The sequence below is a fragment of the Vitis vinifera genome, chromosome 18, assembly GCF_030704535.1.
Source record: "Vitis vinifera cultivar Pinot Noir 40024 chromosome 18, ASM3070453v1".
Lineage (NCBI taxonomy): Eukaryota > Viridiplantae > Streptophyta > Magnoliopsida > Vitales > Vitaceae > Vitis > Vitis vinifera.
The window spans coordinates 22011432-22027614 of record NC_081822.1 but is presented as its reverse complement, the minus strand read 5'-3'; positions in this window follow the sequence as shown (position 1 = coordinate 22027614).

Sequence of the window (16183 nt, the reverse complement as noted above, 5' to 3'; positions counted from 1 at the left end):
GATGAGAGATGAGAAAATTTGAATTATTTGAAAATCAGAATTTTGAGAAAGATATTTACAAAATGGGATTTGAGAAAACCTTTTCAAAATCAAATAAAAAGAAATCCAAGAATGTCACATGGCCCAAAGGTGGCCCATACTAAAGATGGCCAATGCATGGCCTGGTAGGGATAGGGCCCAGTTGACTTGTGCATCTAGGGCTGCTGATAGACACTGCCTGTAGGTCCCACTATATCAACAATACCGGCCATTGTCTGGGATGGTTGCAGAAGTGGATGAATAGTTGCTGTCACTGCTTGTGTAGGATGATAGATACCTACAATTGGGCCATGCTCACCCTGTGCTGGGGTCAAAGCTACATGTTGGCTCTGAGGGGGGAGGTTGTAGAAAGAACTTGCTGGCAAGTCAGAAATGTCCCGATCTGGTGTAGCAATCCAGACTGCTGAACCCTCACTCTACTGACCAGTGATGCAAACACTATTTTCCATGAACTGGGATGCAGCAATTTCCTCATTAGCAGTTGAGTTCCCAGCTGCTGCAGCCGAGCTAGGATTATAGCCAGCTGGAGAGGAACCATATGATCCATAGCCACCTGGCATTCCCATGTGTGCTGAGTTTCCAGTATTAGTCCATGGCTTGTATTATGGAAGTGAATATTTGACTCCTGCAGCAGCTGTAGTGGGTGGAGTTGGATATACACCACCAGGAGTCTCCGAACCAAGGGAGAGAGGGGTGACATCCAACAACAGTAGGTCTTGGACCTTCTCATTGCCCTCACCGCTTAAGATTGCAGCCTATCCAGTAGCACCATAGGCCACAGCTTTTGACGCTTGGAAATTGGCATGCTGGACCTTGATTCCCGGTTCGCGAGTAAAAGAATCCTTAAGAACCAGGACAGGCACTTGCAAGCTTGGAGATTCTGGAGAACCAGCACTGGCACTTGCAAGCCTGGAGATGGTGGAAAACCTTAATGGTATTGAGAAGATGCTTCACAGCTTCTGCATGAAAGGGTCCTCGGAATAATCTGGGAGGGAAAATGGAGAGAAGTATGGAGCCTCTGTTGTACTGAAGCGCGTCTGAACTCTAGGATTCTGGGTCATGGTGCACTAGTGGTTCTGTTTCAGTCTGGTGGAGGAACAACAGTCCAGTATGCCAGCAGAAACATGGTCGACATGAACTATAGATAAAGAAGATGGGCGAAATACAGCTACTGGATCATGTAATGAATTGCTGAAGAGATCAATTAGGACACTTTCACTCTCAAGAGCAGAGTCAGCCATTCGTTGCTACTTAACTTTCCAGTTTTGTTGCAATCTGATGAGAGCACCGTAGAATCTTGCTTCCCGAGCAATCTACTGTTCCAAAGCTTTGTCGGACTACTTGAAATAGTTACTAAGATGCCTTCATAAGATGCATGGATGGAGGAGCTTTTACATCAGGAAGCAACAAAGAAAGAAATTTAGGTATGGTTGGACTGGTGCTTTGATGATGGCGGAGGCGTTTCGCCGCCGGCGGCTTGCCGTCGGCGTCGTTTGAGGACAACTTTGCTTGCTGTCTGACGATTAAGAAAATAGGTAGGTGGTGGCGAGCATGTTAATGGGTCAGCTAGTGTAGGGTCCAGAATGCACAACCTGAAGCGTGTAAAATTGGGCAGTTCTTGGCTACAGTTATGAGTGCCACATTGGTCATCTTCTGGTTGAAGTATAGCAAGGAGGACATAAGAACCAATTCTGCCAGAATATGTCTTATTCAATTCTCACTGCTATAGAAGAATTTTCAAGGTCAAACACCATGGCCGAAGTGGGGACCACTTTGATATAGCATTATGAATATACTCAGCAGCTTTTGGTCCATTTTCCACATCAAAACTTATATCAAAAGCAATACTGCCCCTGGTCTTTCCACGATGTTGCTTCTGGTAGGAAATCTGCCACGGATTTCTAGTTCCAGAATCTTTAGTGTATAATCATTGATCACATTCTCATCTGAAACAAGGATGCTATGCTCTTCAAACATGCCATACATTGATGGGAACTTGTCAACATCTGGAAGCTGCTAAATATCATCATACAGAACGGATAGAGACACCATGTCAGCAGATGAAAGGCTAATTAGTTGTTGTCATTGAGGGAAGTCCCATATGATAGAATAAATGTGGATCGACAATATATTAAACATTGTCCAGGATTAAGCTATCTTTTAACATGCAATTTCTGATTTAATCTTCAGTATGGACCACCTAATGTGTAGAGCCCAATGCCATCACGAGCTTTAGATGATGGGCCTAAGGCCCGTGAGGCCCAATAACCAATGGGTATGGTCCTTAAGGCAGGAGGGTATAAAAGGATCCAGGATTAAGCTATCTTTTAACATGTAATTTCTGATTTAATCTTCAGTATGGACCACCTAATGTGTAGAGCCCAATGCCATCACGGGCTTTAGATGATGGGCCTAAGGCCCGTGAGGTCCAATAACCAATGGGTATGGTCCCTAAGGCAGGAGGGTATAAAAGGCTTAGGCTTGTGTCTTTTGGGATAATCACATCTTTTTGAAAGAACAGAACCGTTCTCTCTCCCGCTCCCATCGCCTGAGAGAATACAGTGAAAGAGGTGGTGCCCTCCGTTGCTCTTAGAAGATCCATACCATCTTCATCAAACACACAAATGGAATCAGGCAGGTACCATTTGCCTTAGAGATTTATGGTATAACATTCATGTGATTCAATATGCGATCCTGTATGATCATTATTCAAAATATGGAATCTAACAAATTGGTATCAAAGCCAATGTTGAATCACTTAGAATTGGCATAGTAGGGCAATTAAAATTGTACTGGCTTGTTTTTCTTTTTAATTGGAATCAGACGCCATACCAAGCATCGTTTGCAGCGCCATTGGAAGTGCGGTTCATGCACTTTAGGCGCATTTGGAGGCGCACTTAGACGGCCACTCAAAGGCCGACGTTCAAGCGCCAATAAACGCAATTTAGGCGCATTTTGGATGCGCTATTTACGCGCCTTGGAGGCATGCTGCAGGCACCTTTGGAGGCGCACTTCCGGCGCCATCTCCAGCAATGTCAAGGTGTGCTTCGGGGCACCGTTTGCAGCGGTGTCAAAGCGTCGTTTCAGTAGTGTTAAAGCACCGTCTTCAGTGGCGTTAAAGCGTCGTTTCAGTGGCACAGGTGGCGTTGTTTCTCAATGACGCTGTTACAGATCACAATTCTGGTGTTGCCGCTCCACAAGGTCCAACAAGCGGCACTTCTGGCGCTATTTGTTGCGCCGCTTCAGGCGTCGCTGATGGGCGCTTTAGGCGCCACTGGTGCAAGCTTCAAGTGCCACTAGTGCGCGCTTCAGGCGCGCTAGTGGGGCGCGTTGATGGCACTTCAGGGCGCGTGCTGTTGGAGGCCAACGCCATGAATGGCGTTTTTTGATAAAAAAAAAAAGAAAAAAAAGTGGAAAAATGCCACCAAGGGAGCTTGAACCCATGACCTGGGTTGTTCCCAAGTCCATGATTGAACCACTACACTAAGTTTCTATTTAATGCATTAATATATATATATATATATTCATTCTTGTATTTATGCTTTAATTAATATATATATATATATATATATACATGCTATTATGTTTCAATTGGTATGGATATATACATAAGTTTATGCATAAATAAATAGATGAATAATTTTAATTAAATTATTTCTTGCTATATTTGTGTTTTTATATTTTAAAATAAATGAAATATGTATATCGGTTGCTAAAGTATTTTACAATATCTAAACATGTTATTATTATTATTTAAAATAATCGGCCCAAAGGAAGATTATTTTAATACAGTAATAAATAAAGTAGTCATAAATATGTGACATATAATGTTTACCTTGCATTCGATATGTTAGTCCAAAGACAAACATATTATTTTCGGTTTTATTGTCAATATTTATGAATTAATATTGAAAAAGGATGCCATTTACAAGTTAATATTTTTGTTCAAAGACTGAATATTAATGTTTGTGCTAGGTATCTTGCATGATGTTTATTTATTCATGTATGTATGATGCTTATGTGACTGATTGTGAATTTTATTATTATGAATTCAGCATCTTCTATATCTGCAAATGTTAATAACATTCCTGTGCTTAACGGCACAAATTTCAAGAAATGGAAAGAGCATGTTATAATTGTGCTCGGGTGCATGGATTTAGACTTTGCATTAAGGGAGGATCGCCCTTCAGATCTTACTAGTACCAGCACTGCTGAGCAAAGATCTACTATGGAAAAATGGGAGCGATCCAATCGCATGAGTCTAATGATTATGAAGCACTCAATTCCAAAAGCAATAAGGGGTGCAATACCTGAGGAAACCCAAGCCAAGGCATTCTTGGACCAGATAGCAAACCGATTCGCTGCAAACGAAAAGGTTGAGACAAACACTATTCTTAGTAAGCTTGTCTCTATGCGGTATAAAGGGAAAGAGAATATCAGGGAGTACATTATGGAAATGTCTAATCTTGTGACGAGACTCAAGGCACTAAAGTTAGAGTTGTCGGAAGACATACTCGTGCACTTGGTCTTGATCTCTCTACCTACACAATTCAGTCCATTCAAAATCAGTTACAATACACAAAAGGAAAAATGGACTTTGAATGAGCTTATTGCTCAATGTGTGCAAGAGGAAGAGAGATTGAAGCAAGAAAAGATAGAAAGTGCTCACTTGGCTTCCACATCTTAGGGATTTGGTACCAACAAGAAAAGAAAAAGGGACAATAAAGGAAAACAAACTGTAGTTCCTGGGACATCAAAACAAAAGGAGCAAAAGAAACAAGATAAGGAGATCACTTGTTTCTTTTGCAAGAAGGCTGGTCATATGAAGAAGACATGTACCAAGTATGCTGCTTGGTGTGAAAAGAAAGGTACACTTCTCAACTTTGTTTGTTCAGAAATTAATTTAGCTGTAGTGCCTACTGACACTTGGTGGATAGATACGGGTGCAACTACTCACATAAGTGTCACTATGCAGGGTTGCCTAAAGAGCCGAATGCCAACTGATGGTGAAAGATACATCTATGTGGGAAATGGCAACAAGGCTGCAGTCAAGGCTATTGGTCTTTTCAGATTACAGTTAGACTCTGGATGTACATTGGATTTGGAAGAGACTTTTGTAGTACCGTCATTTAGACGGAATTTAATTTCTGTTTCATGTTTGGACAAATTTGGATATTGTTGTTCATTTGGAAATGGAATGGTTAGTCTTTATCTAAATTCAAATATTATTGGTACAGGTAGTCTAACAGACAAACTATATAAATTAAACATAAAGGCCACTAATGGAAATGAAACCTTGCATTCAAGTAATTATGGCATTAAGCGAAAATTAATGAATGAGAATTCATCAATGTTATGGCACAAGCGTTTGGGTCATATTTCAAATCAACGAATTCAAAGGCTTGTGTTTGAAGGAATTCTTGATCCACTTGATTTATCAGACTTTCAAGTCTGTATAGAGTGCATTAAGGGAAAGCAAACAAATATGAAGAAAAAGAATGCCAATAGGTGCAGTGACGTCTTGGAATTGATACATATAGACATTTGTGGTCCATTTCCTACCCCTTCATGGAATGGACAACAATATTTTATCACTTTCATTGACGATTACTCGCGTTATGGCTATCTTTATTTGATTCATGAAAAGTCTCAGTCATTGGATGTGTTCAAGAATTTCAAAGCTGAAGTTGAAAACCAACTAAGCAAGAAAATAAAAGCCGTCAGATCTGACCGTGGAGGTGAATATTATGGTAGATATGACGGATCCGAAGAACAACGTCCAGGGCCATTCGCCAAATATTTGATGGAGTGTGGTATTGTTCCTCAATACACCATGCCAGGGACTCCGAGCCAAAATGGTGTAGCAGAGAGGCGAAACCGTACTCTTAAGGATATGGTAAGAAGTATGATTAGTCATTCCACCTTACCAGAATCACTTTGGGGCGAAGCCATTAAAACTGCAGTTTATATTTTGAATAGAGTACCAAGCAAAGCAGTAGCCAAAACCCCATATGAGTTATGGACTAGCAAGAAACCTAGTATTAGGCACTTGCATGTCTGGGGTTGTACAGCTGAAGCTAGGTCTTACAAGCCAAATGAAAAGAAATTGGACTCCAGAACAGTGAGCTGCTACTTTGTAGGGTATTCTGAAAGGTCAAAAGGTTTCAAATTTTATGATCCCTCAACTAGATCCTTCTTTGAAACGGGCAATGCTAAGTTCATTGAGGATGTTGAGTTAAGTGGGAGAGAGCCATTAAGAAAGGTGGTCTTTGAAGAGGAATTTGTTAATATTCCTATTATTACGACTGGACATGGTCATATTATGTTTAATGACACTATTCAGAATGTACAGTCGATAATAGGGATTCAAGACACACCTGAGATTCCTCCTGCTCAAGTTATGGAACCGATTCAAGTTCATCAAGAGGTAACTCAACAACCTCAAGAACCTCAAGTAGAAGTGCCACTAAGGAGATCCACTAGAGAAAGGAGAAGTACAATTTCAGATGATTATGTTGTATATCTCCAAGAACATGAGTTTGACATGGGTCTGGAAGACGATCCAATTTCAGTAAGTCAAGTCAAACAAAGTTCTAATTCTGAAAAGTGGATAGAAGCCATGAAGGATGAGATGAAATCAATGAAAGACAATGGTGTTTGGGACCTAGTAGAGCTGCCTAAAGGTGTAAAACCAATTGGTTGTAAATGGATTTTTAAAACCAAGCGGGATTCAAAAGGCAATATTGTTAGGTATAAGGCACGCCTAGTTGCAAAAGGTTTCACTCAAAAGGAAGGCATTGATTATAAGGAGACCTTTTCACCAGTTTCATCAAAGGACTCATTTATAATCATCATGGCACTTGTAGCTCATTATGATTTAGAGCTACATCAAATGGACGTTAAAACTGCATTTCTTAATGGCAACATTGATGAGACAATATACATGGTGCAACCGGAGAACTTTGAGTCTAATGATTCAAAGCAACTTGTATGCAGATTAAAAAGGTCCATATATGGTTTAAAGCAAGCATCCTGACAATGGTACCGAAAGTTTGATCAGGTGATTACTTCATTTGGTTTTAAAGAGAACATTGTTGATCAATGCATATACCTTAAGTTCAGTGGGAGCAAATTCATTATCTTGGTGTTATATGTTGATGATATTCTACTTGCAAGCAGTGATGTGGGACTTTTGCATGAAACCAAGCGATTTCTGTCTAGTAAATTTGACATGAAGGATCTTGGTAATGCATCTTTTGTGTTGGGTATACAGATCCATAGGGATCGTTTAAGAGGTATACTTGGGTTATCACAAAAGGCCTACATCGATAAGGGGTTGAGTAGATTTGACATGAGCAATTGTGCACTAAGAGACACGCTTGTAGCAAAAGGCGATAAGTTTAGTTTGCACCAATGTCCGAAAAATGAACTTGAGAAGAAAGATATGGAGAGATTTCCCTATGCCTCGGCAGTAGGAAGTCTCATGTATGCACAAGTTTGTACGCGTTCGGATATTGCGTACATTGTTGGAATGTTAGGCAGATATTTAAGTAACCCAGGTATGGATCATTGGAAAAAGGCAAAACGGGTTATGCGGTTTTTACAAAGAACTAAAGATTACATGCTCACATACCATAGATCAAGTCACTTAGAGATCGTGGGTTATTCAGACTCCGATTTCGCGGGATGTCTTGATAGTAGGAGATCCACTTCAGGCTACATCTTCATGTTAGTTGGAGGAGCAGTTTCATGGAAAAGTGTTAAACAAACACTTATTGCTTCTTCCACCATGGAGGCAAAATTCATAGCCTGCTACGAAGCATCAAACCATGGGATATGGCTGCGGAATTTTGTCACTCAATTACGAATCGTTGATGGGATTGAGAAACCGTTGAGAATCAACTGTGATAATAAGGCCGTAGAATTATATTCTAAGAACAATTGAAGTTCGTCAAAGTCCAAACACATTGACATCAAGTTTTTGGTTGGGAAAGAGAGAGTTCAGAGTCTTCAAGTATCGATTGAACACATAAGCACAAACTCCATGATTGCGGATCCGCTCACTAAGGGTTTGCCACCTAAAGTATATCATGAGCACGTCACACATATGGGTGTTGTACACATTGATGATGTGCCACTATAGTGGGAGTTTGTATTCAGACTTTGTGTTTATTTTCTTGATGTGATATTATGTTGTGTTATCTGTACAGATCTTGATTTTAAAAGACTATTGTATTTGAACACTCTGAATTGAAATGATGACTTTTAGAAGCAGTTTAGCATCAAGTGTTGAAAGTAGAATTTGACTATTTTTTAGTCATAAAGTAGGACCAATTGGAAATAGACATATTAAAGTTCACATTCTATATAATTTCCATGCTACACATCCATACTTGATCCATGTTGCTAATTTTGTTAATGTTGTGATCATTGATGGATCTAGTTAAATTATGATTAACGAAAGCCGCTTTGATCCTATGTTAACATAATTAGTAGACCGGATTGTTTAAGGATATTTTGAATAAGATAGCAAAGATGAGCTCAATAAAGTACTATCATGAACATTGTTTGTAATATATATGTGGTCCAAGTGGGAGATTGATAGAATAAATGTGGACCGACAATATATTAAACATTGTCCAGGATTAAGCTATCTTTTAACATGCAATTTCTGATTTAATCTTCAGTATGGACCACCTAATGTGTAGAGCCCAATGCCATCACGGGCTTTAGATGATAGGCCTAAGGCCCGTGAGGCCCAATAACCAATGGGTATGGTCCCCAAGGCAGGAGGGTATAAAAGGCTTAGGCTTGTGTCTTTTGGGATAATCACATCCTTTTGAAAGAACAGAACCGTTCTCTCTCCCGCTCCCATCGCCTGAGAGAATACAGTGAAAGAGGTGGTGCCCTCCGTTGCTCTTAGAAGATCCATACCGTCTTCATCAAACACACAAATGGAATCAGGTAGGTACCATTTGCCTTAGAGATTTATGGTATAACATTCATGTGATTCAATATGCGATCCTGTATGATCATTATTCAGAATATGGAATCTAACACCATATGCCCAGGCAATTCAGGTTGCTGCTGTTGAAGCTTTGGCTGCTGCACCAGATGAGACACTGCCCATTGGAGGTGATAAATTTTCTTATGCATGCATTTGAGTTTGGCAAGAATTTGGAATCTTAATGACGGCTTTGGATTAATTTTGAGTGGCCATGCATGGTGTAGGAAATGGGTATCAAGAAGTGGAGGTATGGTGTTGAGATTGGGTGAGGTAAATTTCAGATGTCGAGCATGAAGAATGGGATGATGATTGGCGAGGTATTTGCATGGGAATGGTGATAAGGTTTATGAGTGGTGGGATGGGAATCGAAGATATGAGCATGGAGATGGGTGCAATGGGTAACAGTGGGTATTAAAGGTACGGGTCTTGCTCATGGGTGTGGAGTTAGTGGACTGGGTGGTGGGGGTTAATGAGAAATGGGTGTAAGGAATATGGTAAATGGGCTTAAGAGGTGCAACTGACACCACAATGTGAATTGAGTGATGGCATAAAAAAGAATGGGGAGGCATGTTCTTACCCACTTGTTGGAAACCTTACAATATCTATTCCAACTGCATGTTGACTTCCAGTAACGGTGCTGGTGACTGAATCAAAACCAATGCATGAAAAGAGAACAATCGCTGACCTGCCAAACAAGCTATTTGTTCTAAATGGGAAATATCCGTCTTGAAGTTCACCTCCAACCCATCCAGTCTTAAAACTTAAGTACCCACCAGACATATATATTAAGCACTCCTCCTTGATCCCAACACATAATAGCCCAGTGACAATGAAAACCAGAATTGTTGTGCATGGATTGACCATAATACCAAGCCAGGAGATGGTGTAGCAGACTAAAAGAGCAGGCAACTTATCCTCGCCTCCGAAAATAAAGCCAGATTCAGAAATATGTCACGAGTAACAACTGAGCTATCAATTGTGTATTCCAATATTAATGCCTAACCAATCAACCAGACGATGCCTTCTCCCACACCTAGGTACAAATAATGATAGGCTCTACCAACAGATGAACAATGTCATGCAAGCCCTACACAACAAAAATGTGGAGAGCACAGCAGCCGAGGATACTTCCTTTGTACCCTTCAGCTCATTTTCTGCTTGAACACTTCCTCCTCCTCTCATCCTCAGATGATCTCTCTTCTTTCAAAGGTATCTCTTCTCTCAAAACCCATATAATGAACAAGATCCAGGAACAGAGGGGGCCTCAACCATTAAAAAAATGCATGAAAACATAGCACAAAGGGAAACAAATAAAAAGGTCCTCAAAGGATTCACATCATGAGTCATCAGTGAACCTTCCTATTAGGTGAGGAAAAACAGCATCAAATGCAAATATTGGTGGGGTTCTTGGGCATTTCATAGTCACAAATAGAAACAGAACATATTAAGATTGACAATGGTAGGTATGAATTCAGGATTATATCTCAACAAGCAACAAGTGGCCTTCATTATCCACCCCAAGCAAAACAACAAATATCCAAATATCAACAAGCAATGTAGAGGGATAGCAAGGATCCAAATCAAACAATAAACCTGTTGCCTTCATACCTGAGAATGTCCTTCTCTAGTAAGGTTGGCCAGAAATCAGCAAGCCATCTTTCTTCTTCAGCTGACCTCCCTCTCAAGCTAAATGGATATTCTCCCTGAAGCTCAAGGTCCTCCCTCTATTCTCACCAGCAAGCTCCCCCGATTTTCTCTTTAAAGCTCTCTAGTAAAAAAAAAAACCTCACACCCCCCCCCCCCTCCGCCCCAAAAAAAAAATCCTCCTCCTTTCTTTTCCTAAAAAGCCCCCACACCTACAGAAAAAGGCACCCCCCTCTCCTACAGCTCCAAAAATATCTTCCAACGGCAGCCCCAGGCACCTCTCCCCAGCTGCCAGCCTCCACTACGCCACTAATAATAGAAGACGCTCCTCAAGACAACGACCTGCAGATCCCATGCCACCTGTCAACCTTCCATTGGCACTTCAAAAGCACCATATGATTCTGCACTGTCCTCTCAAAAGAAGACACGTGGTTGAGCAAGGCTCTTCCACGTGGCAAAATGAGCAGCTGCATGAAAGGCCCCAAATGGGGGTTTACACAATCATTATGGAAAAATTTTCATGTTCAAGTGATAAATAAAATCTTTTTAATCTCCTAGTCAATAATGATTTTACATCTTATATTATATAAATTTGTTCATCTTTTCATTTTTTTTTTAATAAAATTGAATAAAAAATTTATTAGTTTACATCGACAATAAATATAAGAAATTTTAAAAATTAAAATTAAAATACATAAAAATTAAATGCAATTAAAAACATAAAAAGTAAAAAATGAAATATTTGCTCCTATTATATTTTCTCAATATCTATATTTTCTGTTAGAGTACTTTAACTAAGTGAAAGTTAATATTTTATTTCGATATTTTTAGATTTAAATTTTAGTTTTAATTGTATTTAAAAATTTTAAAATTTCTTATTTTATTAATCTCAAATCAGTTCTTAAAAACAAAAATTGTTAATTAGTGTTATTAAAATGACAAGTAAAACTATTATTTTTTTTTTAAAAATTATTTGAATTATGATAAAGTGCATGTATTTTAAAATATTTTTAAATGTGTAAAGATAAAACTAATATATAAGAGGTGGATTCTTTTCTCTATAGTTTTTCAAATTAGTGAGTCAAAACTCACTTTTCCCACTAAAATTTATAGATGAATATATTTTTATAAAATTTGAAATTAATGGTGGTTTAATGTAGTTATATCACATCTTTATTTTTATTCTTTTTTATTTTCATGTTGTTATTAATATTTTTATTCCTATTGATATTATGATCATTATGTTAGTTCATCAATATTGCATTTATTATTACTATTATTATTTTACTTTAATATTTATAGCATGATCACTAAAATTATTAACTAGTATTATTTATAACATAATGTTATACTATTTAATATGAAGAAGAAGAAAATAAATGAGTATTTGGTAAACTAACTTAATAATTTAAAGTGACTTAATAACTTAATTTAAGTTATTAAGTAAATTAAGTATGTTTAGTAAAATAACTTAATGGTATAACTTAAAGTGAAAAACAACTTTAAGGAATAAGTAAAAACAATTAATTTATTTTTAAATCCGTATCTTCATTTACCCTAATTGCTCCCATAATATCCTTTGCTATTCCACAAATTTTGTTGTCCTTCTTTGCCTAATTATAATTTATAAAAATAAATATATCAATTTAATGATTTCAAATATCTTTTAAGCTAATTTTATTAAATAACCTTAATACTTAAAGTAAAAATTAAGTAATAAGTTTTAAATTAATTTCTTAAGTCATTAAGTATTAAATATTAAATTTTATCAAATTTTCCCTAAATTGAGAAAAAGAAATAAGACAAATTAATGGTAAAAAAAATTAAAATAAAAGAAGTTATTATTATTATTATTCCAGTTAAAGAAAGACTGAAATTGAGAGAAAACAGCTCAGGTGAGTAGGTTGATCCTACAAATTTTAGAGGAATGATTGGGAGGCTATGGTGTTTGACTTCTACAAGACTATATATTGTATTTGGAGTTAGACTTATAAGCAAATTTATGAAGTCTCCACACCAATCTCACTCACAAGCAATGAAGTGTATCCTACGATAAATTAAAGGTTTGTAAAGCGATTATATTTTTTATACATATGGTGACAAGATTGAGCTTATTGGATGCATAGATAGTGATTAGGCAAGTGTTTTAGAAAAGCGAAAAAAGTACTTCGGGTTATGCATTTAATCTAGGTTTAGGAGTTTTTTCTTATTCACCTAAGAAACAATAGGTAGTTGCCCAACAACAAAAATTGAGTATATTGGATATACTAGTGTGCTACTCAAAAGGTATGGTTGCGTAAAATGCTTTTTGACTTAAAACATATTCAAAAATTTCTAACAAGGCTTTTTTGGGATAATAAATCAACAACTGCATTAAAGCTTTGCCCATCCACCTGGTGCCTAGTTATTTTTCTTCTATATTTGTTTTGTATATTTGATCTGGATTGGTTCTTTATTGCATATTTTATGTATCTCGAATCACTTTTTGTGATATATATATATATATATATATATATATATATATATATATATATATATATATATATATATATGTGTGTGTGTGTGTGTGTGTGTGTGTGTGGATTTTATTTCTCTTTATCTCTTATGTGCTTTTCAATGTTTATAATTCATGTGCTTTGTCATTTTTGTGACAAAAAGATGATCATTAACCATAGTTAACTCACTTAAATAGGGGGAGCATAGGCAACGAGATAATAGAGAAAAAATAAAGAAACTCCTTGACAAATAAGGGGAGTTAATAATTTTTGAATTATTTGGTTAATTCATTCTTTTATTCATTTAATTCTTAAGGGAAATTAATTAAAATATTAGAGGAAATTATACCTGAGATATTGGAGGAAACCAAATCACCTAATGAGTGCATGAATTAAGAGTTCAAGAAAGTCACCTAAAATGTTTCCTACAAGGGATTATTGATTGATGTGACTTTCTTGCATTGCAATAAACTATAAAAGTTTCTTCTCATGTTCTCTACTACTTATATTCTTGTTGATGAAGCCTCTTGTTATTTACTGTTGAATTATTGGGTCTTATCTAGCTTCTATATATTAGGTTTGGTTGATTAACATGCATCTCTATTCCTTATGAGCTTTGGTTTATACCTTAGTGTCACTACAGGGATTTGTTCTTCTTTCATGAATTCACAACGCATCAAGCAAAATCTCTAACTATCTTGTTTTGCTATTTTGATCATATCTTATTCCACACATTACTTTACCTTTGGTATAGTTTTTTGTATGTGTGCAGGTAATAGGTTTGGGAGAAAAGTTATACAAGACTATGAAAATAAATTCCATAGTTTATTTTTAATAGAGTGTTAATGTGTGTTATGTAAACTCCTTTATGAGAGTACTGGTAGGTTTATGTAACGATATTTTGTCATAAAATTGCTAAAAGGGAAAATTATTAGGACTTAGAGTCTTGTTATTGTTGGCAATTTTATTCCTTTTAATGTTTGGTCATAAAAGTCTTTTTAGATAGTGATTTGCTTTCCATTAAAGATCAAGAGTTGTTGTTCGTCTAATTCGGAAGTCACAAGTATGTCTAAAAAGGTTTGACTTATGACAATTTAAGCTCCTTGGAGGTATAAAGAGTATTAGTTTTGTTTTGAACTTAAAATAATTTAAAATTAACTTTCGAAAAGAACAAGACTTCTAAAGAGGCTTGGAGCGCTCAAGATCGCTCAAGCACACCTTATCGCTCAAGTGCTTGAGGCCCTCAAGTGGTTGATGAGTTGGCTTAAGTAATCATGTTGATTCCATTGAGATTTTTTTTACGTAAATTTGATTTATAACTCTTTCAAAATTAAAAATCTTTGGGTTTTTGCCTATAAATACCTTTTTATTAATTAACCCTTTGAGGGTTAGAGATTGCATTGAGATCATTACGAGTTCTCATATTATTTGAGAGGGTTTCATTGAGGAGAAAGCCTAAAGTGCCATACCATTCCCAATCTCTCGTTCAAAGATTTGATATTTGAATCTTGGTTTGAAGACTTTCATCCCTTCAGCAATGTTGAGGTGTGTTCATTGGAGTAATCAGAGGTTGCTACATCACGGATGTACCTTAATTGCTCATAAGGTAAAAAATGGGAATAACATATAAATTTTTATTTAAATTTTTTAATTCACCCATTCATTCCCTTTGGGTGTTACCGCACTAGACTTAAGGACTTTTTCAATACTTATTTTAATTTATTTGAAATTATTTTTTCTCAAAGTTCTTGGGCTAATGACTTTTATATCATAAAATAAATAACAACTTCTCTTTCACAAAATATTTAATATTTTTCAACTTTTATAATATAATTTGTAAAATTATATAATTGGTTATTGTAAGTATCATAACATTTTGAGTTGCATGGGATTATCTCCTTTCAAAGTACATTATACCCTGCGTTATTTTTTTATATTTGCAAGTGTTGATTTGTTATTGGTGCAAGTATAAGGCCAAAAAGTAAATTCCAGTATCATAAAACAACCCGATTAACATAATTCATTTTATGATCCTTTTGACCAAGATCGGAGCTCCGATGCATGAACATTTTCATATTTTTGCCTCATGCATACCTCACGTTGGCTCTTACTACTCATGATAATGATGGACATAATAATAATAATAATAATAATAATAATGATGATGATGATAATGATAATAAAAAAAATGATGTGAATGGATTTTTCTAAATGCCTTCTTCTTCCTTAAATATAAATTGAATTTTTTTTTTGTTTTTTTCCTCTTTATAATAAGGTAATAATCAAAGAGGATTTGAATGGACCTTTCCAAATATCTTTTTCCTTTCTAAATATAATTTGAAACTTTCTTGCCCCTTTTCATTTGTCTTTTTCCTCTTTTCACCTAACTTTTTTTTTCTAATTATTATTATCATTATTATTATTATAAATAATATGATGTTATATTATAAATAATATTTATTAATAATTAAATTGATCGAGTTATAGGTATTGAACTAATAATAATAATTTATTTTATTTTTAAAATTTTTAAAAACAATACTAATTACTAATTTTAGTGATCATGTTATAAATATTAAAGTAAAATAACAATAATAATAATAATATATGCAATATAGATGAATTAACATAATATGCATAATATCAACAAGAATAAAAATATAAATAACAGCATAGAAAAAAAAATGATTTCATTTGCACCATTTTATATAAATACATTAAATCGTCATTTATTTAAAAAAAATTTAATTTTTAGAGAGTTGTTGAATGCATTTATGCAAAATTATCCAAAAATATAAATTTTATAAAAATAATTTATTGATAAGAGTGTTGATTAACGAAATTGAAATGCAATGATGGTTAAATATGTTTATATATTATTGAGGATAGAGACGTCCACAGAACCGTTTCCGTAGTAGAACTAAATACCAGTGATTGGACCCCAATGAAAGCAATACGGCACTTTCGATGAAGGAGAACCTTTGCACCGTCGATGTGA